The sequence below is a fragment of the Equus asinus genome, chromosome 21 (assembly GCF_041296235.1).
Source record: "Equus asinus isolate D_3611 breed Donkey chromosome 21, EquAss-T2T_v2, whole genome shotgun sequence".
In the NCBI taxonomy this organism is placed as follows: Eukaryota; Metazoa; Chordata; class Mammalia; order Perissodactyla; family Equidae; genus Equus; species Equus asinus.
The window spans coordinates 12,819,345-12,844,138 of NC_091810.1; the positions used below are offsets into that span (position 1 = coordinate 12,819,345).

General features: G+C 41.1%; 1 long non-coding RNA gene and 1 pseudogene across 2 annotated transcripts in view; both read left to right on the forward strand.

Annotated features, from left to right (window-relative positions):
• Window positions 1–24,794, forward strand: part of LOC139041494 (uncharacterized) — a 28,771-nt gene that overhangs the window by 1,017 nt on the left and 2,960 nt on the right. Inside the window, exons 2-3 of one of the 2 annotated variants that reach the window (XR_011496755.1) lie at window positions 16,748–16,798; window positions 22,637–23,835. This is a non-coding gene — a long non-coding RNA (uncharacterized lncRNA). The remainder of the gene's footprint in view (window positions 1–16,747; window positions 16,799–22,636; window positions 23,836–24,794) is intronic. The other variant, XR_011496756.1, reaches the window with a different exon arrangement.
• LOC106834479 (26S proteasome regulatory subunit 4 pseudogene) lies at window positions 11,727–13,196 on the forward strand (annotated as a pseudogene).

Consider the following 24,794-nt stretch of genomic DNA (forward strand, 5'->3'; position numbering starts at 1 on the left):
AACTACGAGTACACATATTCTCAGTGGCTTATTCTGTTGCTGGTGTATCTTCCAGTGTTTTTAGGGTTAGTATCCTGGAAAACAGCGACAGCATTGAATTAGAGTTCGGACCAAATTCTGCCTTAAAATCATCCAGAAATCTGTTTCCGATGCTTAAAAAATAAAGCAGTTAGCCGATTCAGCATTGGCGTTGATCTTGAGAATCGCATATTTGAGTGTGAAAGAAATGTCAGCCCTCTATCCTGAAGCAACTGACCATTGCTGAGACTTTCCTAGTGTGCCAGCATTGTTACACTTACACTCTGGGTGGTTGGATGTATTTAACATGGTAATGTTCCGAGTTTACCCAAGTTCCTGACTTGTACTAAGTGCTCAATCAATATTAGCAATTACTGTTTGGGGGCAACCCTGAGTTGTTAGATTCGGTACATTTTTGCCTCTGAGACCTCATGGGGGCTTTAAAAATATGCTAGCTTCTGCAGGGATCTTACTGTTTTTTTCTTAATCATCTTAGAGGCCACAGGGTATAATGGAAAGAATTTAGCTCCTTAGTGTATATCTTTGAATAAGTTACTTAACCTTTAGGGACTTCAGTCTCCTCATGAGTAAGCCGACAATCACAGAACCTCTTTCGGAGGCTCACCCTGAAAATCGTGATTAGAAGTAATGTCTATAAAGCGCTCTGTGCAGGGCTTACAGGATGCATTCAACAAGTGGTCTCTGATTCTGTCATTTCAACCTCGGAGTGAAGGAACTAATGCTGCACTCAGAGGCAGGAGAACTCTGGTCAGGGGGCAGGAGTAAGCAGCCACAGGGTGACGGTTGACACAGGAAGCCTACAAGGAGAAGTTGGAGGGATGATAGGTCCACTGGCTTCGGGGCCCTAGGCTTCCTCTCTCCAGTGGGAAATGGTGAGGCCTCCACACCAGGCGGATATGGTCTGTGGGCCCTTTGCAGAGATGCCCCCTTGCCAACTGCGACCTGCACTGTTTCAGCTCACAGTCACCTCTTTGGAGCGTCTTACAATGTCTCTCAGAGGCATCAGTCACTGTTTCTGAGGCTCATTCCTCATACTTTAGTATTCAATATGAAGTACCTACTGCATGTGTTTAAAATTTATTTTTTTATTTTTATTTTTGTGAGGAAGATTGTCGCTGGGCTAACATCTGTGCCAATCTTCCTCCATTTTATGTGGGACGCCACCACAGTGTAGCCTGAGGCATGGTGCTATGTCCACACCCAAGATCCGAACCTGCAAACCCCGGACCACCAAAGCAGAGTGCACGAACTCAACCAAATTTTAATTGTGGCAAAATATAAATAACATAAAATCTACCATCTTAATCTTTTTTAAGTGTACAGTTCAGTGGCATTAAGTGCATTCACATTGTTGTGTACCAATCTCCAGAAGTCTTTTCATCATACAAAAAGATGAAACTCTGTCCCCATTAAGTAATACCTCTCCATTCTGCCCTTCCCCCAGCCGCTGGCAGCCACCATTCTACTTTCTGTCTCTGTGAATTTGACTACTCTAGAGATCTTATATAAATGGAGTCATATAGTATTTATCTTTTTATGACTGGCTTATTTTTCTTAGCACAATGTTAGAATTTCCTTCCTCTTAAAGGCTGAGTAATATTCCATTGTACGCATATGCATCTACCACTGAATGGGAGCAAAATATGTGCCACTTTGGCACGTGGATTATTTTGAGCTAAAAGCAATCAAGACCCAGCAGATTCAACAAAATCTTTTACCTCTCCCTTAACTGCCTGAAAGAGTTTAAATAGGGGGCCTGGCCCAGAAAGAGAGCAATTACCGATTACCAAACATGTTCTCTTCTTGTCTTCCTGTGAATTGCCTTTCTCCCCTTGAAGGCCCAGGCCCTTATTCCACTCCTTAGGTCAGGAGAGCATATAACCCTCAATTGCCTGACAGCTTTTGTGTCTCATGTTTCTATGGGGCCCCCATACATATGAAATTAAATTTTTCTCCTGTTAATCTGTCTTATGTCAACTTAATTATTAGATCAGCCAAAGACCCTAGAAGGGTAGAAGGAAAATTTTTCTGCCCCAATGCTACATTTTGCTTACCAATTCATCTGTCAATGGGCGCTAGAGTTGCTTCCATGTTTTGGCTGTTGTGAATAATACTGCTATGAACATGGGGTGCATATATATTTTAATACATAGAAATATCCAATAGGATTATTGAGAGTAGAGTATATTTTGTATATTTACATCTAAGGAAGTAATTCTGAATCATAAAAATATGTTGTCAGGGTATTTACCAGGTCATTAAATTATGATTAGTCATTAAAATATATAATTAGTCATTGTGCATCATGAGCCATGACATGGCCCAGTCACGGGACCCAGGTTCAAAGTTCTGTGATGATCGTGTTCTTCCTTTCTGCTCTGTCAGTGGGTTTGGGGGATTTTGTGGATAATCTTATTTAGAGATGGCATCGAAAACCTAAGGAATAGGTGCACAAAGGTAGGGATCAAAGACCTTTAACTAAGGATTGTAAGGTAAAACACTGGAAGCACCTAACTAAGGCCTAATTTATTCATATGTAAAAAGTGAATAATAATAGTATTTATCTCAGGTGGTGGTTGTGGGGATAACAGAAGTCACGGTGAGTAAAGGGCTCACCTAGCCAGCAATGAATGTTGGCCATGATGATGATGGTGTCTGTGGACATGAAAAGATGTCCATAATATGCAAGTAGTTTTAAAAAGGAATGCAGTAAATCTCAGTGAAGGCTATACGGGGATTCTTTGTACTGTTCTTGCAACTTTTCTGTAAGTTTAAATTTATCTCAAAATAAGTTGTTTTTTTTTAATTGAGTTAATGATAGGTTACAATCTTGTGAAATTTCAGTTGTACGTTATTGTCTGTCAGTCATGTTGTAGGTGCAACCCTTCACCTTTTGTACCCACCCCCCCCACCCCCCCTTTCCCCTAGTAGCCACTAATCTGTTCTCTCTGTCTACATGTTTAAATTCCTCATATGAATGGAGTCATACAGAGATCGTCCTTCTCTGTCTGGCTCATTTCACTTAACATAATTCCCTCAAGGTCCATCCATGTTGCTTCAAATGGGACTATTTTGTTCTTTTTTATGGCTGAGTAGTATTCCATTGTATATATATACCACATCTTCTTTATCCATTCATCTGTTGATGGGCACTTAGGTTGCTTCCATGTCTTGGCTATTGTAAATAATGCTGCAATGAAGATTGGGGTACATGGGACTTTTGGAATTGCTGACTTCAAGCTCTTTGGATAGATACCCTGTAGTGGGATAGCTAGATCGTATGGTAGTTCTATTTTTAATTTTTTGAGGAATCTCCATACTGTTTTCAGTAGTGGCTGCACCAGTTTGCATTCCCACCAGCAGCGTATGAGGGTTCCTTTTTCTCCACAACCTCTCCAACATTTGTTACTATTTGTTTTAGTTATTTTTGTCATTCTAATGGGTATAAGGTGATATCTTAGTGTAGTTTTGATTTGCATTTCCCTGATGATCAGCGATGATGAGCATCTTTTCATGCGCCTATTGGCCATCCGTATATCTTCTTTGGAGAAATGTCTGTTCATGTCTCCTGCCCATTTTTTGATTGGTTTGTTTGATTTTTTGTTGTTGAGTTGTGTGAGTTCTTTATATATTATGGATATTAAGCCTTTGTCAGATGTATTACTTGCAAATATTTTTTCCCAGTTTGTGGGTTGTTCTTTTGTTTCAATCCTGTTTTCCTTTGCCTTGAAGAAGCTCTTTAGTCTGATGAAGTCCCATTTGTTTATTCTTTCTGTTGTTTCCCTTGTCTGAGAAGACATGGTGTCCGAAAAGATCCTTTTAATACTGATGTCAAAGAGTATACTGCCTACATTTTCTTCTAGAAGCCTTATGGTTTCAGGTCTCAGCTTTAGGTCTTTGATCCATTTTGAGTTTATTTTGGTGAATGGTGAAAAAGAATGGTCAATTTTCATTCTTTTACATGTGGCTTTCCAGTTTTCCCAGCACCATTTGTTGAAAAGACTTTCTTTTCTCCGTTGTATGCCCTCAGCTCCTTTGTCGAAGATTAGCTGTCCATAGATGTGTGGTTTTATTTCTGGGCTTTCGATTCTGTTCCATTGATCTGTGCATCTGTTTTTGTACCAGTACCATGCTGTTTTGATTACTGTAGCTTTGTAGTATGTTTTGAAGTCAGGGATTGTGATGCCTCCAGCTGTGTTCTTTTTTTCTCAGGATTGCTTTAGCAATTCCGGGTCTTTTGTTGCCCCATATGAATTTTAGGATTCTTTGTTCTATTTCTGTAAAGAATGTCCTTGGGATTCTGATTGGGATGGCGTTGAATCTGTAGATTGCATTAGGTAGAATGGACATTTTAACTATGTTTGTTCTTCCAATCCATGTACATGAGATTTCTTTCCATCTCTTTATGTCATCATCCGTTTCTTTCAGAAAAGCTTTGTAGGGCTGGCCTGGTGGCACAGTGGTTAAGTTCACACATTCTGCTTCTCGGCAGCCCAGGGTTCGCTGGTTCAGATCCTGGGTGCGGACATGGCACCGCTTGGCAAAAGCCATGCTGTGGTAGGCGTCCCACATATAAAGTAGAGGAAGATGGGCATGGATGTTAGCTCAGGGCCAGGCTTCCTCAGCAAAAAGAGGAGGACTGGCAGTAGTTAGCTGAGGGCTAATCTTCCTCAAAAAAAAAAAAAAGAAAAAAAGAAAAGCTTTGTAATTTTCGTTGTATAAGTCTTTCACTTCCTTAGTTAAATTCACCGCAAGGTATTTTATTCTTTTTGTTGCGATTGTGAGTGGTATTGTGTTCTTGAGTTCTTTTTCTGTTAGTTCGTTATTAGAGTATAGAAATGTTTCATGATCAAGTGGGTTTCATTCCAGGTATGCAGGGATGGTTCAACATCTGCAAATCTATCAACGTGATACACCACATTAACAAAATGGAGAATAAAAATCACGTGATCATCTCAATAGATGCAGAGAAATCATTTGACAAGATACAGCATCCATTTATGATAAAAACTCTAAATAAAATGAGTATAGAAGGAAAATACCTCAACATAATAAAGGCCATATATGGCAAACCCACAGCAAATATCATTCTCAATGGAGAAAAACTGAAAGCTATCCCTCTAAGAACAGAAACCAGACAAGGATGCCCACTGTCACCACTCTTATTTAACATAGGGTTGGAAGTCCTAGCCAGAGCAATCAGGCAAGAAAAAGAAATAAAAGGGATCCACATTGGAAAAGAAGAAGTGAAACTGTCACTCTTTGCAGACTACATGATTTTATATCTAGAAAACCCTAAAGAGTCCACTAAAAAACTTTTAGAAATAATAAAGGAATATAGTCAAGTCGCGGGATACAAAGTCAATGTACAAAAATTGGTTGCATTTCTATACACTAACAACAAAGTAGCAGAAAGAGAAATTAAGAATACAATCCCATTTACAATTGCAACAAAAAGAATAAAATATCTAGGAATAAACTTAAGCAAAGAGGTGAAAGATCTGTATGCTGAAAACTATAAAACATTGTTGAAAGAAATCAAAGAAGACACAAAGAAGTGGAAAGATATTCTGTGCTCTTGGATTGGAAGAATTAACATCAGTAAAGTGTCCATACTTCCTAAAGCAATCTATAGATTCAATGCAATCCCTATCAAAGTTCCAACAACATTTTTTACAGAAATAGAACAAAGAATCCTAAAATTTATGTGGAACAACAAAAGACCCCCGAATAGCCAAAGGATTCCTGAGAAAAAAGAACAAAGCTGGAGGTATCACACTCCCTGACTTCAAATTATACTACAAAGCCATAGTAACCAAAACAGCATGGTACTTGCACAAATTCAGACACACAGATCAATGGAACAAAATTGAGAGCCCAGAAGTAAACCCACACGTTTATGGACAGCTAATATTCGACAATGAAGCCAAGAGCACACAATGGAGAAAGGAGAGTCTCTTCAATAAATGCTGCTGGGAAAACTGGACAGCCACATGCAAAAGAATGAAAGTAGACCATTCCCTTACACCATGCATAAAAATCAACTCAAAATGGATTAAAGACTTGAATGTAAGACCCGAAACCATGCGACTTCTAGAAGAAAACATAGGCAGTACGCTCTATGATATTGGTCTGAGCAGCATATTTTCAAGTCCCATGTCTGACCGGGCAAGGGAAACAAAAGAAAAAATGAATAAATGGGACTACATCAAACTAAAAAGCTTCTGCACAGCAAAGGAAACCATCAACAAAACGAAAAGACAACCTAACAATTGGGAAAAGATATTTGCAAACCATATGTCAGATAAGGGTTAATATCCACAATATACACAGAACTCATACATCCCAACAACAAAAAAACCAACAATCCAATTAGAAAATGAGCAAAAGATCTGAACAGAGATTTCTCCAAGGAAGATATACAGATGGCCAACAGGCATATGAAAAGATGCTCCACATCATTAGCTATCAGGGAAATGCAAATCAAAACTACAATGAGGTATCACCTCACTCCGGTCAGAATGGCTATAATTAACAAGACAGGAAACAACAAATGTTGGAGAGGGTGTGGAGAGAAGGGAACCCTTGTTCACTGCTGGTGGCAGTGCAAACTGGTGCAGCCACTATGGAAAGCAGTTTGGAGTATCCTCAGAAAATTAAGGATAGGTCTACCATATGATCCAGCTATTCCACTGGGTATTTATCCAAAGAATTTGAAAACACAAAGGCATAAAGATACATACACCCCTATGTTCATTGCAGCATTATACACAATAGCCAAGACATGGAAGCAACCTAGGTGCCCATCAAGGGACGAATGGATAAAGAAGTTGTGGTATTTATACACGATGGACTACTACTCAGCCATAAGAAATGATGAAATCTAGCTATTTGTGACAACATGGATGGACCTTGAGGGTATTATGCTGAGTGAAGTAAGTCAGAGGGAGAAAGTCAAATACCATATGATCTCAATCATAAGTAGAAGATAAAAACAATGACAAAAAAAACCACATAGCATTGAAGATTGGATTGGTGGTTACCATTGGGGAAGAGGGGAGGGGGGAGAGCAAAAGGGGTGATTAGCCTCACATGTGAGGGGATGCACTATAATTAGTGTTCGGGTGGTGAACATGATGTAATGTACAAAGAATTTGAAATATGATGTACATTTGAAAAAAAATATGAGAGTAAAAAATAAAATGCTACTAATTTATGTAAATTGATTTTATACCCTGCAACTTTGCTGTAGTTGTTGTTTACTTCTAAAAGTTTTCCAATGAATTCTTTAGGGTTTTATATATATACGATCATGTCATCTGTGAACAGCGAGAGTTTCACTTCTTCCCTCACTATTTGGATTCCTTTTATTCCTTTTTCTTGCCTAATTGGTCTGGCCAAAACCTCCAGTACTGTGTTAAATAAGAGTGGTGATAGAGGGCATCCTTATCTCATTCCTGTTTTCAGGGGAATGGCACTCAGTTTTTGCCCATTGAGAATGGTGTTGGCTGTGGGTTTGTTGTATATGGCCTTTATTATGTTGAGGTAGTTCCCTTCTATCCCCATTTTGTTCAGAGTTTTTATCATAAATGGCTGTTGGATCTTGTCAAATGCTTTCTCTGCATCTATTGAGATGATCATGTGGTTTTTATTCCTCAGTTTGTTGATGTGGTGTATCACGTTGATTGATTTGTGGATGTTGAACTATCCCTGTGTCCTTGGTATGAATCCCACTTGATCATGATGTATGATCCTTTTGATGAATTGCTGTATTCGGGTTGCCAAAATTTTGTTGAGAATTTTTGCATCTATGTTCATCAGCGATATTGGCCTGTAGTTCTCCTTTCTCATGCTGTCCTTGTCAGGCTTTGGTATCAGCGTGATGTTGGCCTCGTAGAATGTGTTAGGAAGTGTTCCATCCTCCCTAATTTTTTGGAATAGCTTGAAAAGGATAGATATTAAATCCTCTCTGAAAGTTTGGTAGAATTCCCCAGGAAAGCCATCTGGTCCTGGGGTTTTATTCTTTGGGATGCTTTTGATTGCTGTTTCAATCTCTTTCCTTGTGATTGGTCTGTTCAAATTGTATGCTTCTTCTTGAATAAGCTTTGGGATATCGTAGGAATCCAAGAATTTATCCATTTCCTCTAGGTTATCCATTTTGCTGGCATATAGTTTTTCATAGTATTCTCTTATAATCCGTTGTATTTCTGCGGAGTCTGTTGTTATTTCTTCTCTTTCATTTCTGATTTTGTTTATTTGAGCTTTCTCTCTTTTTTTCTTTGTAAGTCTGGCCAGGGGTTTGTCAGTTTGATTTATCTTCTCAAAGAACCAGCTCTTTGTTTCATTGATCCCTTCTACTGCCTTTTTTGTTTCAACAGCATTTATTTCTGCTCTGATTTTTATTGTTTCTCTCCTTCTGCTGACTTTGGGCTTTGTTTGTTCTTTCTCTAATTCAGTTAGGTGTAGTTTAAGATTGCTTATTTGGGATTTTTCTTGTTTGTTAAGCTGTGCCTGTATTGCAATGAATTTTCCTCTTAATACGGCTTTTGCTTTTTTTGGGTTTTTTTGTTTAAAAAAATCAAAATAGCATGTAAAATAGAATACAACTCTGAGGAAAATTTTATGCATAAAAAAAGACATGATATTTTCATATAAAAATGTTAATCATGGTTATCTCTGGGTGTTAGATTTCATATTTTCCCCTCCCCTGATGTTTTCTTGAATTTACCAAATTTTTGTTGATGTTTTGATCATGTATCAGTAATTATGGAGAAAAACCACTAATAGTTAAATAAAAATCTTGAGTCTAATAATTATCTAGTAATTGAGTCTAATAGTTATCTAATAAAAATATCTGAGACCTTTCATGAAATCGAGTCCTATCCAAATGGCCCCTGCATTCCATGAAAGGGCATGGCATCAGAGCAAGGATGGGCACAACAGCATGAGGGATCGTGGTCTCAATGTTGACTGGATCCTTTTTTTAAGGTTGACAACATCCCACCTCAGAACCAAATTAGATGCTTAGAATATTAGCAGCTCAAAGTTTGAAAGATGTTTAACAATCATCAAATCCAACTTCTCAGTGCTCTCATCTTCCTCGTCACTTGAGTGTCCAGGCTCTGCTTACATTGCTCAAAGAGCAGGATGCTCCCTGACTCGTGGAGGGCCCATTCTGTTTTTGGAGAACTCTGACTGTGAGAAGGTCTTTCCTCATTTGAAGTCCAAATCTGATCGCTTGCTCTATTCGTTAGAGATATACAGAATATATCTGTGCCCAATCCAAGACAGGCATGAGGGACTTCAAAAGTGTTCACCTGAGTTCTTATGACCTGTCCTTTTCTAGCCCAGATCTTTGTCCCAAGCTCCAGACCCACACATCCTACTTCCTCCTGGTTCTCTACGTTTGGCTGTCCCACAGGTACCTCAGACTCAGCATTTCCAAAGCATAGCTGTTCTCTACTCCTTCCTTATCCAGAACCTGAGAATAGTGCACTTTGTTATTTGTCTCTGGTACAAGTGACAAAAAAGTTAGGATTTTATTTTTCTCTGTTGTAAAAGAAGTTTAGATTTATGCTAGTGAGGCTGCCCCATGGTGCCATCAGGGACCCAGACTCCTCCTATTTCTCTGTCTGTCTCTTTTGTTTTTCAGTGAAGAAGACTGGCCCTGAGCTAACATCTGTTGCCAATCTTCCTCTTTTTGCTTGAGGAAGACTGTCACTGAGCTAACATCTGTGCCAATCTTCCTTTATTTTTTGTATGTAGAATGCTGCCACGGCATGGCTTGATGAGCAGTGTGTAGGTCCAGGCCCAATCTGAACCTGCAAACCTCAGGCCACTGAAGTAGAGCACACAAACTTAATCACTACGGCATTGGGCTGACCCCAGACTCCTTCTGTCTTTTGATAGAAAACCCAACCCATAATGCTTTAGCACACATAGATTTCATTTTTCTCATGGATTAAGAAGTTTTGAGAAGTACAGTCAATCTGTGAAGACTTCAGGGGCCAAAGCTACTTTTATACTTTTGCTCAGTCATCCTTACCCTGTGGCTTTCATCCTCATGCTTGTCACCTCTAGGTCACAAAATCACTGTGCCACCTCCTCTGTCACATCCATGTTTCAGGCAGGATGAAGGAGAAGGGAAAATGGCAAAGCATACTTGCCAGCACAGTCAGCCTTTCTTTTTCTGAGCTATTCAAGAAGCCCCAGTCAGCAACTTACACTTCCACCTCATTGCCTAGAACCATGGCACCTGGCCACCTGTAGCTGCAAGGAGTGCTGAGAAGGGTAGTTCTTTAGCTGGGCACATTGTTGCCATGAACAAATTTGGGTAATATTATAAGAACAAAGGGGAGAGTAGACATGTGAGCAGAACTGTCTGTCACAATAAAGCTTCCTTAAGCAATATTAAGCGTGTTTCCTAACTGCAAGATTTCTCAGAGCCTTTACAATTCCAGGGAGAGACACTGTTTATGCTCACAGAACCCTTTTTACAATGGTCATGTCTCAGCAGTAGTGTTTCATAGTACATTTCAGGAAACACAGAATGAGCCACAGTCTCTTTAATTCTTTCACAGAAAAATTGTATCTGAGTTCAGGGTGGATTTGTTGTTGTAGTTGTGTTACTATTATGTAATAAGAATAACAGCTTTAATGATTTTCATGATAATTGCATCACTGTTATTTCTATTTCCCATTCTGGAAAGCTTCTGATCATTTCCAGCATTGCTTTTCTTTCTTTCTTTTTTTGCTGAGGAAGATTCGCCCTGAGCTGACATCTGTGCCAATCTTCCTCTATTTTGTGTGTGGTTCACAGCCACAGCATGGCCGTCAATAAGTGATGTAGTTCTGAGCCTGGGAACCAAAACCAGGCTGCTGAAGTGGAGGGCGCTGAACTTAACCAGTAGGCCACAGGGCCAGGCCCATTTCAGCATCTCTTTCTCTTTCATGGTACTTAGCTTTCTTCCCTGGACTCTTGCAGCAGAATCCTCACCCTTAACATTTTGAAGTATTTCCTTCTCATCTTTTTCTATGCATTTTTTATAAATAGTTAAGATTACATATATGCAGCAGCAAGAACAATGTTTTTTTCTTCCCATTCCTTGTTCTAGGACTAGGAATATGCTAAGATTAGTACAAGAGGGAGGTCTTTGGTCACTGTTGTCGGCTCTGTCAGTTAATATTCCTCACTGTCACCAACTCACTCCTTTCTCCTGGCTGAGGCACACTGGTTAGAAAGCTCAGAGTTAAGGAATAGATATAGCTGCTATGACACAGATGCAAATAATAGTGACTTTATTGAGATGAAAGGGTATCTCCACATAAAAGTCCAACCTTTACAGCTCCAGAGACTGAAGCAAGATGAGTCAAAGTCAGAGTGGTGGTCATGGTCCTGGAGGTGGCAAGAAGGATGACAAGGACCAGAATAAGAAATATGAAACTCCCATACCAACTAAAGTAGGGAAAAATAAAGAAGCAAAGGGACCAGATGCTGCCAACAGATTGCCACTGGTGACCCCTCACACTTAGTGCCGGATAAGATCATCAAAGTTGGGGCCAGCCCCGTGGCCAAGTGGTTAAGTTTGTGCCCTCTGCTTCTGCAACCCAGGGTTTCGCCGGTTTGGATCCCGGGCGCAGACATGGCACTGCTCATCAAGCCATGCTGAGGTGGCGTCCCACATGCCACAACTAGAAGGACCCACAACTAAAAAAATATACAACTAAGTACCAGGGGGCTTTGAGAAAAAAAGGAAAAATTTAAAAATCTTTAAAGAAATTTATCAAAGTTAAGGAGAATTAAAGACTGTCTTCTCATGGAGGAAGAATTCATTAGAAATCAGGAACAAATGAAGCCTTTAGAAGAAAAGCAAGGGGAGGAAAGATGAAAGGTGGATGATCTAAGGGGGACCCCAATGTTGGTAGGAGCCTTAGAAGAGATCATTGATGACAATCACGCTGTCATGCCTACATCTGTGGGCTCAGGACACTACATCAGCATTCTTTCATTTGTAGCCAAGGATCTGCTGGAACCAGGGTGCTTGGTCCTGTTCAGCCATAAGGTGCATGCCGTGATAGAGGTGCTGATGGGTGACACAGGTCCCCTGGTCACAGTGATGAAGGTGGAAAAGGCCCCCAGGAGACCTGTGCTGATACTGGGGGCTTGGGCAACAAAACCCAGGAAATTAGGAAATCTCTGGAGCTTCCTTTCACTCATCCTGAATATTATGAAGAGAGGGATATAAAGGCCCCTAAGGGGGTCATTCTCTATGGTCCACCTGGCACATGTAAAACCTTACTAGCCAATGCAGTAGCAAACTAAACCTCAGCCACTTTCTTGAGTGTGGTTGGTTCTGAATTTATTCAAAAGTACCTGGGTGATGAGCCCAAACTCGTACAGGAATTGTTTCAAGTTGCTGAAGAACTTGTACCATCCATCGTGTTTATTGATGAAATTGATGCCATTGGGACAAAAAGATATGACTCAAATTCTGGTGGTGAGAGAGAAATTCAGCAAATAATGTTGGAACTGTTGAACCAGTTGGATGGATTTGATTCAGGGGAGATGTGAAGGTTATCATGGCCGCAAACCAAATAGAAAGTTTGGATCCAGCGCTTATCAGACCAGGCCACACTGACAGGGAGATCAAACTCCTCCTGCCCAATGAAAGGACTAATAAGTCCGATTCACACAAGCAGTATGATGCTGGCCGATGATGCAACCCTGGACAATTGATCATGGCTAAAGAGGACCTCTGTGGTGCCAGCTCTGTTTCAAGAAGTCATCAGGCATCCTCACATCATCACATCAAGGCAGTCTGTGCTGAAGCTGGTCTGATGGCCTTGAGAGAGCATAGAATGAAAGTGACAAATGAATACTCCAAAACATTTAAAAAATCTTCTTTATAGAAACAACAAGGCGCCCCTGAGGGACTCCATCTCTAAGGAACCACAGTTGCCTTCAAGGAAATGGTTGGGAGTGTCCCCACCCCTCGGAGGGATGAGGTTTGGAAAGTTTCCCGGAGGAATCCATGTTCCAGTTAATCTTTCTTAGCAAAGCATCCTGTGGACCTTTTTGAGCATAATGTGTGGATGCCCACTGGGCCGACTTCATCTGTTGGTCATGCGCAGTGCTCTCTTTCCAATAAAGTGTGCTCTTTCTCAAAAAAAAAGTCCAAGATTTCTCAGCAGCTCTGTTTCAAGAAATCATCAGGCACCCAGGTCCCATCTGTCTTGTTGCTTTATCATCTCTAAGGAGTTGTCATCATCTAAATAGTCTAAAACTAGTAGCTACCACATCCAGTTCTAGCCAGTGGGAAGAGGGGAGAGAGAATCAGAGGTACACCCCTCATTATCAAGGATATGGTCTAGAAGTTTCTCATCCATTGGCTTTATTCTGAGCATCTGTGTATTCAGATAAAAATTTTAGGGTCCTGTTACAATAAGAGAGAGGTCAAGACCTTTGCCTTCCCATAGTTTATATTCTCCTGGAGGGACACAACGAACAAGCAATTAAATAATATGTCAGGCAGTGATAAATGCTAATAAGAAAACAAAAGCAGGGGCCGGCCTGGTGGTGCAGCAGTTAAGTGCGCACATTCCGCTTTGGCGGCCTGGGGTTCACTGGTTCGGATCCTGGGTGCGGACATGGCACAGCTTGGCAAGCCACGCTGTGGCAGGCGTCCCACATATAAAGTGGAGGAAGATGGTCATGAATGTTAGCTCAGGGCCAGTCTTCCTCAAAAAAAAAAAAGAAAAAGGAAACAAAACAAAAGCAAGGTAAGGGGATAGAGATAAAGATGGCATGTTAGATAAGGTAGTCAGGAAGGACCTCATGAAGAAGGGGGCATATGATTGGAGATGTGAAGAGAAGTATGCTCCTGGAAGAAGGAACAGCAAGTACAAATGCCCTGAGGTGGGAATGTGTTTGGCATGTTTGAGGAACAGCACACACTGGTGTGGTCAGTGTGCCTAGAATTGGGTGAAGTCAGAGAAGTGTAAACCAGATCACGTAGAGCCCCGTAGGCTAGGATGACGATAACGATTTTTAATTCCAATGAGATGAAAAACCTCTGCAAATTTCTGAGCAGAAGGTGATGACTGGATTTACTTTTTTTTCTTCTTCTTCTCCCCAAAGGCCCCCCAGTACATAGTTGTAGATTCTAGTTGTGAGTGCCTCTGGTTGTGCTATGTGGGATGCCGCCTCAACATGGCCTGATGAGTGAGGCCCTGTCTGCACCCCAGATCCGAACTGGCGAAGCCCTGGGCCACTGAAGCTGAGCGTGTGAACTTAACCACTCGGCCACAGGGCAGCCCCTGGATTTACATTTTTTAAAGATCACTGTAATTTAACAATTTATAAAAGCTACATACTATGGATCAAAGACCTAAATGAAAGAGCTAAAAGTATAAACTCTTAGAAGCAGAGGCTTCACAGCATTGGATCTGGCAGTGATTTTGTGGTTTTGACACCAAAGGTAGCAAAAGAAAAACAGATAAATTGGATTTTTTTTTTTTTTTTTTTTTTTTGGTGAGGAAGATTGGCCCTGAGGTAACATATGTGTCAATCTTCCTCTATTTTGTATGTGGGATGCCACCACAGTATGGCTTGATCAGCAGTGTGTAGGTACACGTCCGGGATCTGAACCTGTGAACCCCAGGCCACCAAAGCCGAGCGTGTGAACTTAACCACAGTGCCACCAGGCTGGCCCCAATAAGTTGGACTTTATCAAAATTTAAAATTTTGTTCATCAAAGGACACAATCAACAGAGTAAAAAGGCGATCCATAGAATGGGAGAAAGCATTTGCAAGTCACAAGGAATTAATATCCAGAATACATAGAGAACTACTAACGCTCAGCAATAACAAAACAACCCAATTCAGAAATGGATGAGAGTTGCACAACATGAATGTATCAATGCCACTGAATAGTACACTTAGAAATGGTTAAAATGGTTAATTTTGTTATGTATATTTTACCACAAATTAAAAAATAAGGTTAAAAAAGAATGGGCAAAGGACTCAGACATTACTCCAAAGAAGATATACAAATGGCTAATAAACACATGAAAATATGCTCAAGGTCACTAATCATTAGGGAAATGCAAATCAAACCACAATAAGATAACACTTATACCCATCAGAATGGCTATTATAAAAAAATCAGAAATTGGAACCCTTATGCATTGCTGGTGGGAATGTAAAATGGTGCAGCTGCTATGGCAAACAGTATGGAGTTTCCTTAAAAAATTAAACATAGAATTTCCACTTCTGGGTATATTCCCAAAAGAATTGAAAGCAGGTACTTAAACAGATATTTGTACACCTGTGTTCATAACAGTATTATTCACAACAGCAAAAGTTGGAAACAACCCAAATTGTTACCAAACACTAAGGGACCGGTGACCCGCAAGTGGGTCCTTTGGCCTGGAGCCACTCGCACCTATAGAACGAGCGGGAGGTTCCGAATAGCAGAGCACAAATCCTATTCATTGACCAACGAGTGGAGCAGGCAGAGCTCGTGCTCTCAGACGCCTCCCCCAAAGGGAACATAAGCAGGGTTCTTATGGGATGTGAAGGGAGAGGGGGCATCTGGGGCATGCGTAGATCTTCCCTTCTCACGCATGGCACCTTTTGCACACGTTTCCCTTTGCACCCAGCACCCCATCGCCATCTTGGACCTTTCTGGTTTGGCCCGGTTCTGTGGTTTAGCTATCTAGCAGTGTTCTGCCTTGGTTCCTATAGGCAAGCACAACTTTAAAAAAAGCATTAGACACGGAATATGTTTCAGGGACTGCTCTGGGTGAAAAATGTCCATCAGTGGATGAAAGAATAAGCAAAATATAGTCTATATGTACAAGAGTATCATTCATCCTTAAAAAGGAAGGAAATTCTGACACATGCTACAACATGGATGAACCTTGAGGGAATTATGCTAAGGGACAAAAGAACAAATATTGTGTGATTCCATCTATGAGATCCCTAGAGCAGTCGAATTCTTAGAGACAGAAGAAGAACAGTGGGCGCCAGGGCTGGGGAGGAGGGGGAGATGGGGAGCTGGTATTTCACAGGGACAGAGTCTCACTTGGGGATGATGGCAAAATTCTGTGGGTGGACGGTGGTGATGGTTGCACAACAACGTGAATGTGCTTAATGCCGCTGAGCTGTACACTCAAAAATGGTTAAGATGGCAAATTTTATGTTATATATTGTATCACAATAAAAATTTTAATTTATGGGCCAGCCCGGTGGTGCAGCAGTTAAGTGGGCACATTCCTGCTTCGGCGGCCCGGGGTTCGCTGGTTCAAATCCTGGGTGCGGACATGGCACCTCTTGGCAAGCCATGCTGTGGTAGGCATCCCACATATAAAATAGAGGAAGATGGGCATGGATGTTAGCTCAGAGCCAGTCTTCCTCAGCAAAAAGAGGAGGATTGGCAGGTGTTAGCTCAGGGCTAGTCTTCCTCAAAATAAAATTCTTTTTAATTTAATTTAAAAATTTTAAATGTACACACTCAAATTACCAGGTGATCATTTAAAAAATTAGAAAACTTTGACTTACTGTTAAGTAAAAGAAGTTGAACACAAGGAAAATCAAAGACTGCCCAAGAAAGGAAATGTCACCATAGTACACTGCTTGGTTGTGCCGGTAATAATGTTTATGTAGTCCTAATCATATGAGCAATATTTTTTGTTCTTCAACTTTTAGAGTCTACCTACAGACTCAGCAAGGAAGACAACTATGTTTACAGAACAAAACGTAAGTATTATAAAGTTTGACTGTGTAAAATTAAAATCACAGATAACAGAAGTAAACAAGTAGGAGAATGAGCTGAAAGAAAGAGTAGGTGCCAAAATAGCCATATCTTATGGAACTGGAACTCAGATACTGTCTGGAGTTGATAGAACAAGAAAGAAAACCATAAAACCTAACGTTACAAGAGGGCTAAAAATAGTGATAAAAATTCTGCTGGAAAGAGTGAGGGAGAGCAGAGTATAAGTGAATTAAATCTTCACAGAGCAGGAAGTCAGTGTATCATTCGTGTATTCAGAAACAGCAGGGTAAGCATGTTATTTAGAGCTGTAGAGGAAACTACCAGGAAAGTAAACACCTAGAAGAGTGACTGCTCTGAGGAGCAACCTTGGGGCCAGGAAGAATTGAGCAGTTGGCATTTTTTTTGCTTGAGGAAGGTCAGCCCTGAGCTAACGTCTGTGTTAGTCTTCCTCCACTTTATATGTAAGTTGCCACCACAGCATGGCTGAGTGGAGAAGGTTGGCGCCCAGGATCCGAACCTGTGAACCTGGGCCACCGAAGTGGAGCACGTGGTTCTTTAACCACTCGGCCTCAGGGCCAGCCACCAGTTGGCTTTTATTAAAGTCCTTCAGTAATATTATTTTTTTTAACCATATGTATATATTTCTTTGATTAAAAAAAAAACTTTAAAAACTATTTTAAAAATCAAATTGCAGAGTCACATGTAATCTATGACTCCATTTTTAAAAAGAGACCAAAACCCGGCAAACCATACACCTGTGTATAGATGATTCTTTGAGCATAGATAAAGAAGTGAAAGATGGTGCTTATGTCTGGGAGGCAGAAAACGAAGGTGTGGGAGAGGTTTTCACCTTTCCTTTATAAACTCTCTGTTGTTTGACTTGAGCAAGTATTATTTACATAAATTTTTTTTTCTTTATCATTCCCTATCTCTCTAAACCACTTGAGAGTAAATTGAAAACATCTTTATGCTTAACCCCTAACTTCAGGTTTTCTTTGCTAAAAACAAAGGTCTTCTGTTACAAAACCAAAGTACAATTCTCAAATCTGGAAATTTAACATTGATACAATACGGTTATCTAATTCACAGCCCATATTCAGGTCCTTCCATTGTCCCAATAATGTCCTTTATGGCTTTTTTTTTTCCTCGTCCAAGATCCAATCCAGGACTATCCATTGGATTTTGTTTTCAATGTTGCTTTAGTCTCTTTTAATCTGGAACAACTTAGCCTTTCTTTGTCTTTTTTTTCTTTTAAGATTGGCACCTGAGCTAACATCTATTGCCAATCTTCTTTTCTTCTTCTTCTTCTTTCTCTTCTTCTTGTCCTCCCCAAAGCCCCCCAGTACATAGTTGTATATTCAAGGTGTAAGTCCTTCTGGTTGCGTTATGTGGGATGCCGCCTCAGCATGGCCTGGTGAGCGGCGCCATGTCCACAGCCAGGATCCAAACCAGTGAAACCCTGGGCCACCGAACCGGAACGCACAAACTTAACCACTTGGCCACCGGGCTGGCCCCTCTTTGTCTTTCTTGATCTTGATATTTTTAAGAACATAGGCCAGTTATTTTGTAAACTGTCCCTCAGTTTGGTTCGGCCTGATGTTTCCTTGATGATCCAGGCTTCGCAATTTTGGGAGAAATCCTATATGTGATATTGTGTCCATCTCAGTTCATCTTATGAGGAGGTCCGTGATGTTACTTTATCCCAATATTGTTAATGTTGTGTGATCATTTGGTTAAGGTGGAAGTCCCCAGATTTTTCCACTGTAAAGTTACTGTTTTGTAATTAATAAGTAATCGTGGAGAGATACTTTGAGATCAATCTGTATTTTTTTTAAGCTAGGTAGGGGAATGAAAAAAGAGGGTTTGGTAAAGGCCATCTTCTGGGACCCACTATCCTTTCTGTTCATCTGGTTCCCCAGGCCCCTCTGTCAGCATTTACCCTTGCTCTCCTCCTCCACCCCATCCATTTCCACCCTAGATATCTTTAGAGCCAGTGACTGAATGAGGCCCTACAAGCATTTTTTCAAATATGAGGCCTAGATGATGCTAGGGCAGTGGTTCTCTAACCACTTTTAGAATCTAAAACAGATAAAATGGAGTAAGAGTGGTGGGCTCCAGCCATGCCCAAAGGACCTTCTCCTTCCCTGCTGGTTGATCTCTGAAGGGCCCCCAGCTCGCCCAAGAGGCACACCGATGGCTACTGGCTCCTCAGGAAGGCTGGCTTGGACCTTAGCCCTCTTCTGTTTACTGCCTCTGACAGCTCTGACCTTGGGGCCTGGGGCCACGTGAGTCATTGGCTTTTGAGAAGAAACTCTCAGCCTATGCTCAGGCAGCATCCCAACCTCCGACACCATCCCAGCTGCACTTTCTCTTTTGTTTTCCTGGGATATAGACTGCAGGCCAGAGAGGAGGGCAAGGAGAAGTAGTAGAGACCCAGACAGACTCCTCCCTCCTCTCTGCCCCACAACCTGAAGCAGCTGCTTCCTTCCAGCCTGCACCCTGGAGAAGGCAGCCTTGTTGGATGTTCAGGTCAAAGGCCTGGCAGATCTCCCGAGCGCTCTCTGCAACAGACTAGCCCCATCAGAGGGGAACCTGAACCTGGTGGATGACTACGGCCACCAAGAAGAAGTGGGCTGGAAAAGTTTTTCACTTCCTCAAAGTTATTCTTATGGTAGCTCTCAGAGTCTATATGTGGCAAATAAGGTGGGGGTGGGAGTAGGATAAAGAAGATACCACCAGGAATGAATCACAAGTTTGTCACTGACCACTAGCAGCCATGTGACTGCTAGTGGGGACAGAAAATAAGCAATTCCTACAGTTGTCATCAGGACTAAATGTGATCCTGCAGTGGGCTTCCCAAACGTTAGGAATCAGCACACCACGTGGATGGCTTTGGCTGTACCTTCATGCCAGCTCTATCACTTAGCTAATAATTCCTCCTAATTGTTTTGTTTTGCAACTGTAGCCATGTCCTGAAGAAATACTGCTCACGAAATTGGGTTTATTTCACATCTTATGTTTTCCTACTCTACCTTAAAATAAATAGACAAGTATTAAAATTGGAAGCGGTTCGTGTGTGTACCACAGTGGGGTAATGCAGGTAGAGTGATCGTGCACTCCTCTCTGCTGCCACACTATCACCAGTACCCCTCCTCCACCGCACCCCTACAGTCTATGATTTAACCTCGGTGGCTTTGTTTGTTGGGAAATGAAAGAGGCCCCAAATCTCTGTGATTATAGGTATTTTAACTCATTCAGTATGTTGTTGCAGACACTCATTGGCCTGAGTCATGTTCAGGATTGTACAACCCCCACCTTTGGGTGTGAAAGGGTGGACCGATCTGTCAGAAGCAGGATCCTTGCAGAGAAGGCTGTGTTTCTGCTTGGCCTAACTTTCCCTCAGGAGTGGTTTATTCTGTGCTGCCTGCAGCAGGCCAGGCCAGGGGAACTTTCTGATGGGGGGTGTCCACATCGCCTTCTGGGCATAACAGCAACAAGCTCTCCAGCTAAAGCCTGAATTTGAGCCACATTTTAGGTGGAATGCAGCTCCAGTGCATTGCCTCTGCATTAATCAGGGTTCAGTTACAGGAAACAGAAGCCATTCTAGCCATTTTAATCAGTAGGGGATTTAATACACAGGATTAGATGCTTATAAAATCATTGGAGGGCCTAGAGGAATGGCTCTAGGTGGGCCTCCAAGAATGTACCCAGAACAACACAGCAGAACTGGCCTAACCAGGGGAGCTGCAGCCTCTCCCACACCAGGAACAGGAGGAGTCAGGAGGCTGTCATCAGAACTGTGATCCAGATATCAAGAGGCCTTTGCCAGAGCTGCAACTCTCTGTTAATCTCTTTTAGCTCCCACAAAGGTGCTGAAATCTGGTGTCTTCTTGGCCATGCTAGCCAGCAGTAACAACCAGGGAAGCCAAGAGATCGCCTCTACCTGACTCCTAGCTGCATCAGTGATGCAGCTCTTATCTTAACTGATGGAGCTCTTATTAAGAATTCCAGCTGCAAGAAAGGCAGGGAAATGGAGTTTTCAGCTTTCTAGTCTCTGCAGCATGTGAAGGCACATTAGGAGGTTGAAATGGATAATGACAGCCTGTTCACCATACCCACCACAGTCAGGCAAATGAAGCATCTTCCTCGCCAAGAGCTGGGCCCAGCTGATCTCTCCAACCTCATCTCCAGCCACTCATCTAACCCATCCACCCTGTGTTCAGTTGAATTTCTGGGGTACCTCCAACACTCAATGCCTTTGCTCAGGACATTCCCTTTGTCTGGAATGCTCTTTCTTGCTTTTTCTATGAGATCAATTTGGATTGTCTCTTCTTAGAAGCTCTCCTACCTCCTGGGGAAAAAGTCTTGTTCTAGGCTTCTATAGCTTTTTCTGTATACCTTCCATAATGATTTATTTCCATGTTTGTCTTCCACACTAGACAAAGAGGGCAGAGACTAGATCTTATCTGTCTTTGCTTACACAGTTGATCAAGGTCTGAGCCAATTCCTTTCAGCTCCAGGCATATAAAAAATAAGACTAGGGGCTGGCCCAGTGGTGCAGCGGTTAAATTCACATGTTCCACTTCGGCAGCCCGGGTTCGCCGGTTAGGATCCCAGGTGTGAACGTGGCACCGCTTGGCAAGCCATGCTGTGGCAGGCGTTCCACATATAAAGTAGAGGAAGATGGGCACGGATGTTAGCTCAGGGCCAGTCTTCCTCAGCAAAAAGAGGAGGATTGGCAGCAGATGTTAGCTCAGGGCTAATCTTCCTCACACACACAAAAAAAGACTAACAGAGGATAGCAAAATTTCTGGCACAGTTTAAAAGTTTAAGTTTACCAACCTAATTCTTTTAACATAAAAATTATGATGCAGTATAACTGGGATATTTTCAAAATAAATACAGAAAAATTTTAAATATATAAATTTGTAGAACATTAAAACTGTTAATTCATAAAAAGGTATTGGAAACTATAGGACACAATGCTAATTTTGCCCCAAATCAGTTCTTTACTTTTCATGTTATCGTGACCCTCAATTTTTAGCAGGATATATGGTCAACCAAATCAAAAACTACATTTCCCAGACTCCCTCGCAACTATGTGTGGCCACATAATTAAGTCTGACCAATAGGACATGAAACCAAGTGATACGTACAACTTCAGGTGCTTTAAAAGGAAAGAGGCATTTTTCTACTTTCAATAGGCAGTAAGCCACCTTAGACCATGCAGACTGGGGCGTACTAGGGACAGCAGAGCAACAATTTATTTAGAGCCTGGCTCCCTGTTACAGCAAAGCTGGGTTATTAATAAATGAGAAAGAAATTTCTATATGTTTAATGCACAAGCATTTTGGTTCTCTGTTAAAGCAGCTGAAAGTGTATCCTGATTATTCCTGGTTCCAAACTATGGAATTTCAGTCATACGCCTAGTAATGACATTTCAGTCAATGATGGATGGCATATACGATGGTGGTTCTGTAAGATCAGTACCCTGTAGCCTAGGTGTATAGTAGGATATACCATCTAAGTTTGTGTAAGTACACTCTATGATGTTCGCACAACAACGAAATCGCCTTATATTCCTCAGAACCTATTCTTGTCATTAAGCGACGCATGGCTGTATATGATGATGTCTTGCAGGTATAACTTCATTTGGAGACAGCATTAAAATTGTAAATGTAGGATCTGTTTGTGATGAGACCCAGACCAGTGTTTTTCCTGAGTCCCTCAACCAGGTACTAGACTTGAGCACAGAAAAGACACTCACTATATAAAGGAATTAATGGTCCAGAAGGTCATATGTGTTTTTTACTCTGTCTCAGGTGTTCCTTTGGCAAGGTAGCCTGTTCCCAGCTTTAAAGGAGTTCCAGGAAGGTACAGAAAGCTCCTTACACCAAGATGTCCATCACTGTGAAACATCAGAAGTAACCAGCAATAAATCAACATGGGAGGGATTAAAGAAATAATGATTCACTCATTCCAAGGAAAATTGCAGCCATTAATATAATGACAATTATGTGTCAATGCTTTGAAGTTACACTAAATCAAGAAAGCTTATGAAATAGTACTCCGATTGGGAATCCAGCTATGTCAAGAAGCATGTACACAAAGAACGAAAAAATCCTAATCATCTCCTGAGTGCTAGGCTTTCTACTGAGTCTTAAGGATACACAAATGAATCACATGTGGTCCTGATATGGCTCTTGGTTATGATACCTGCACCCAGTGCTGTGCAGTTAAATGTTTAATAGCTGCATATTTTTGCCAGTTTCTGTGGTATATGCATTTCCACCATGGCTGATTTCACACCACCAATGGAATTACACCAAAGAGGGAATTGGGAAGAGATGTAAACAAGTGTCTCTTCAGAGTTAGTGCAAGCTGGCTCCAGTATATCCCTGGAGCCTTCCACCACCTAATGTTTAACAGTTGGGAAGTGGTTCTTAAATACACCGGAATTTATTCAGAGAATGGAATGCTAATCAGTCATGAGAAGATCATATGTTAGAATAATTAATCAAATTTGAAAAAGTTCAGGGTTTATTTTCCAGTTTAAAAAACAAGTAGGTGTGAGTGAGCTCAGTGAAAATGGCAGTGTAAGGATTCCAAAAATTCTCTCCTCCATAAAATTACCCAGAAGACTGGCAAAAGTCAACAGAGTCAACTTTTTGAGAAGTGTAAAAATTAGCCAAAAGCTTGAAACAAACTGGAGAACATTTATTCAAGAATAAAGGTGAATGTCAGTAAGAACAGCGAGTTTTGTGACATTTTAACTTGCCCTAGACCCATTTCCACAGTAGCCTTCAAAAATTCCTGATGGAGCATGTCAGCTACCAAAAGAAGAAGAATGGAGCTGGAACTCTTTCAAAGATGCATTCCCAACTGACTGTAATTATTTGACCTGTCTGGTGGTTCCTGAAAGACCTCAGTTGCAAGGCTGTTTGTATTTGGCCTGACTTGGAGCTCACTCAGTGTGAAGACTTCTCTCTAGGTGACATTTTTTAGAAAAAAACAATTGCAGGCAAGTGTTTTAATTTTGTGACTGCTAGAGGCAACAGATAAGAGTTGGGTCAAACAATAGACTAAAAAAAAAAAAGCTTAACAGGAAAAGTTAAGGAATAGATGTCCATAGAGACTTTGAAAACTTTGACATATTCCAGGAAATCTAGAAGGTCAGGCACGTGCATAGGTCTGTGTGCCCAGGGATGCAAAGGAATTGAGCAGACCCTAAGCTCTCACCTTTGGTTGACCTTGAAGCACTGCACATGCAGGAAGTGACAGCTAAGGTGGAGTTGTGAACTTCCAGCCTGCACATTGAAAGCATGTCCTAACACACATTTAGAGCCCCTTGGCAAAGACTGGGAGATTTATTGTTTCCAGGCATTTAAGCAAATCTCTGTTGCATCAGTAGCTGACTGCTAAGCTAACTGAGCAGGGACTTCAGTGACATCACATGACAAAGAATACAGACTTTACAGAATTAGTTCAGGATAGTAACTTAACAAACAAACAACCACTGCAACAAGCAGTAATGACGACAGCCCTTGGGGAGAGAGAAAATCTGAGTTCTAGAGTTGCACATTCAGTTATTTAAAATGTCCAGTTTTCAACCAAAAAATATGAGAACACTTCCAAACTCATTCTATGAGGCCAGTATTACCCTGACATCAAAACCAGACAAAAACATCATGAGAAGAGAAAACTACAGACCAATGTCTTTTGTAATTGTGTATGTAGAAATTCTCAACAAAATACTAGCAAACTGAATCCAGTAGCATATAAAAGAGATTATACACCATGACCAATGAAGATTTATCCAAGGAATGAAAAGTTGGTTCAACATATGAAAATCAATTAATGTGATACACCACATTAATAGAATAAAGTGGAGGGGAAAATGATCATCTTAATAGGTGCAGAAAAAGCATTTGACAATATCCAACACAATTTATGATTTAAAAAAAAAACTTAAGAATAGAA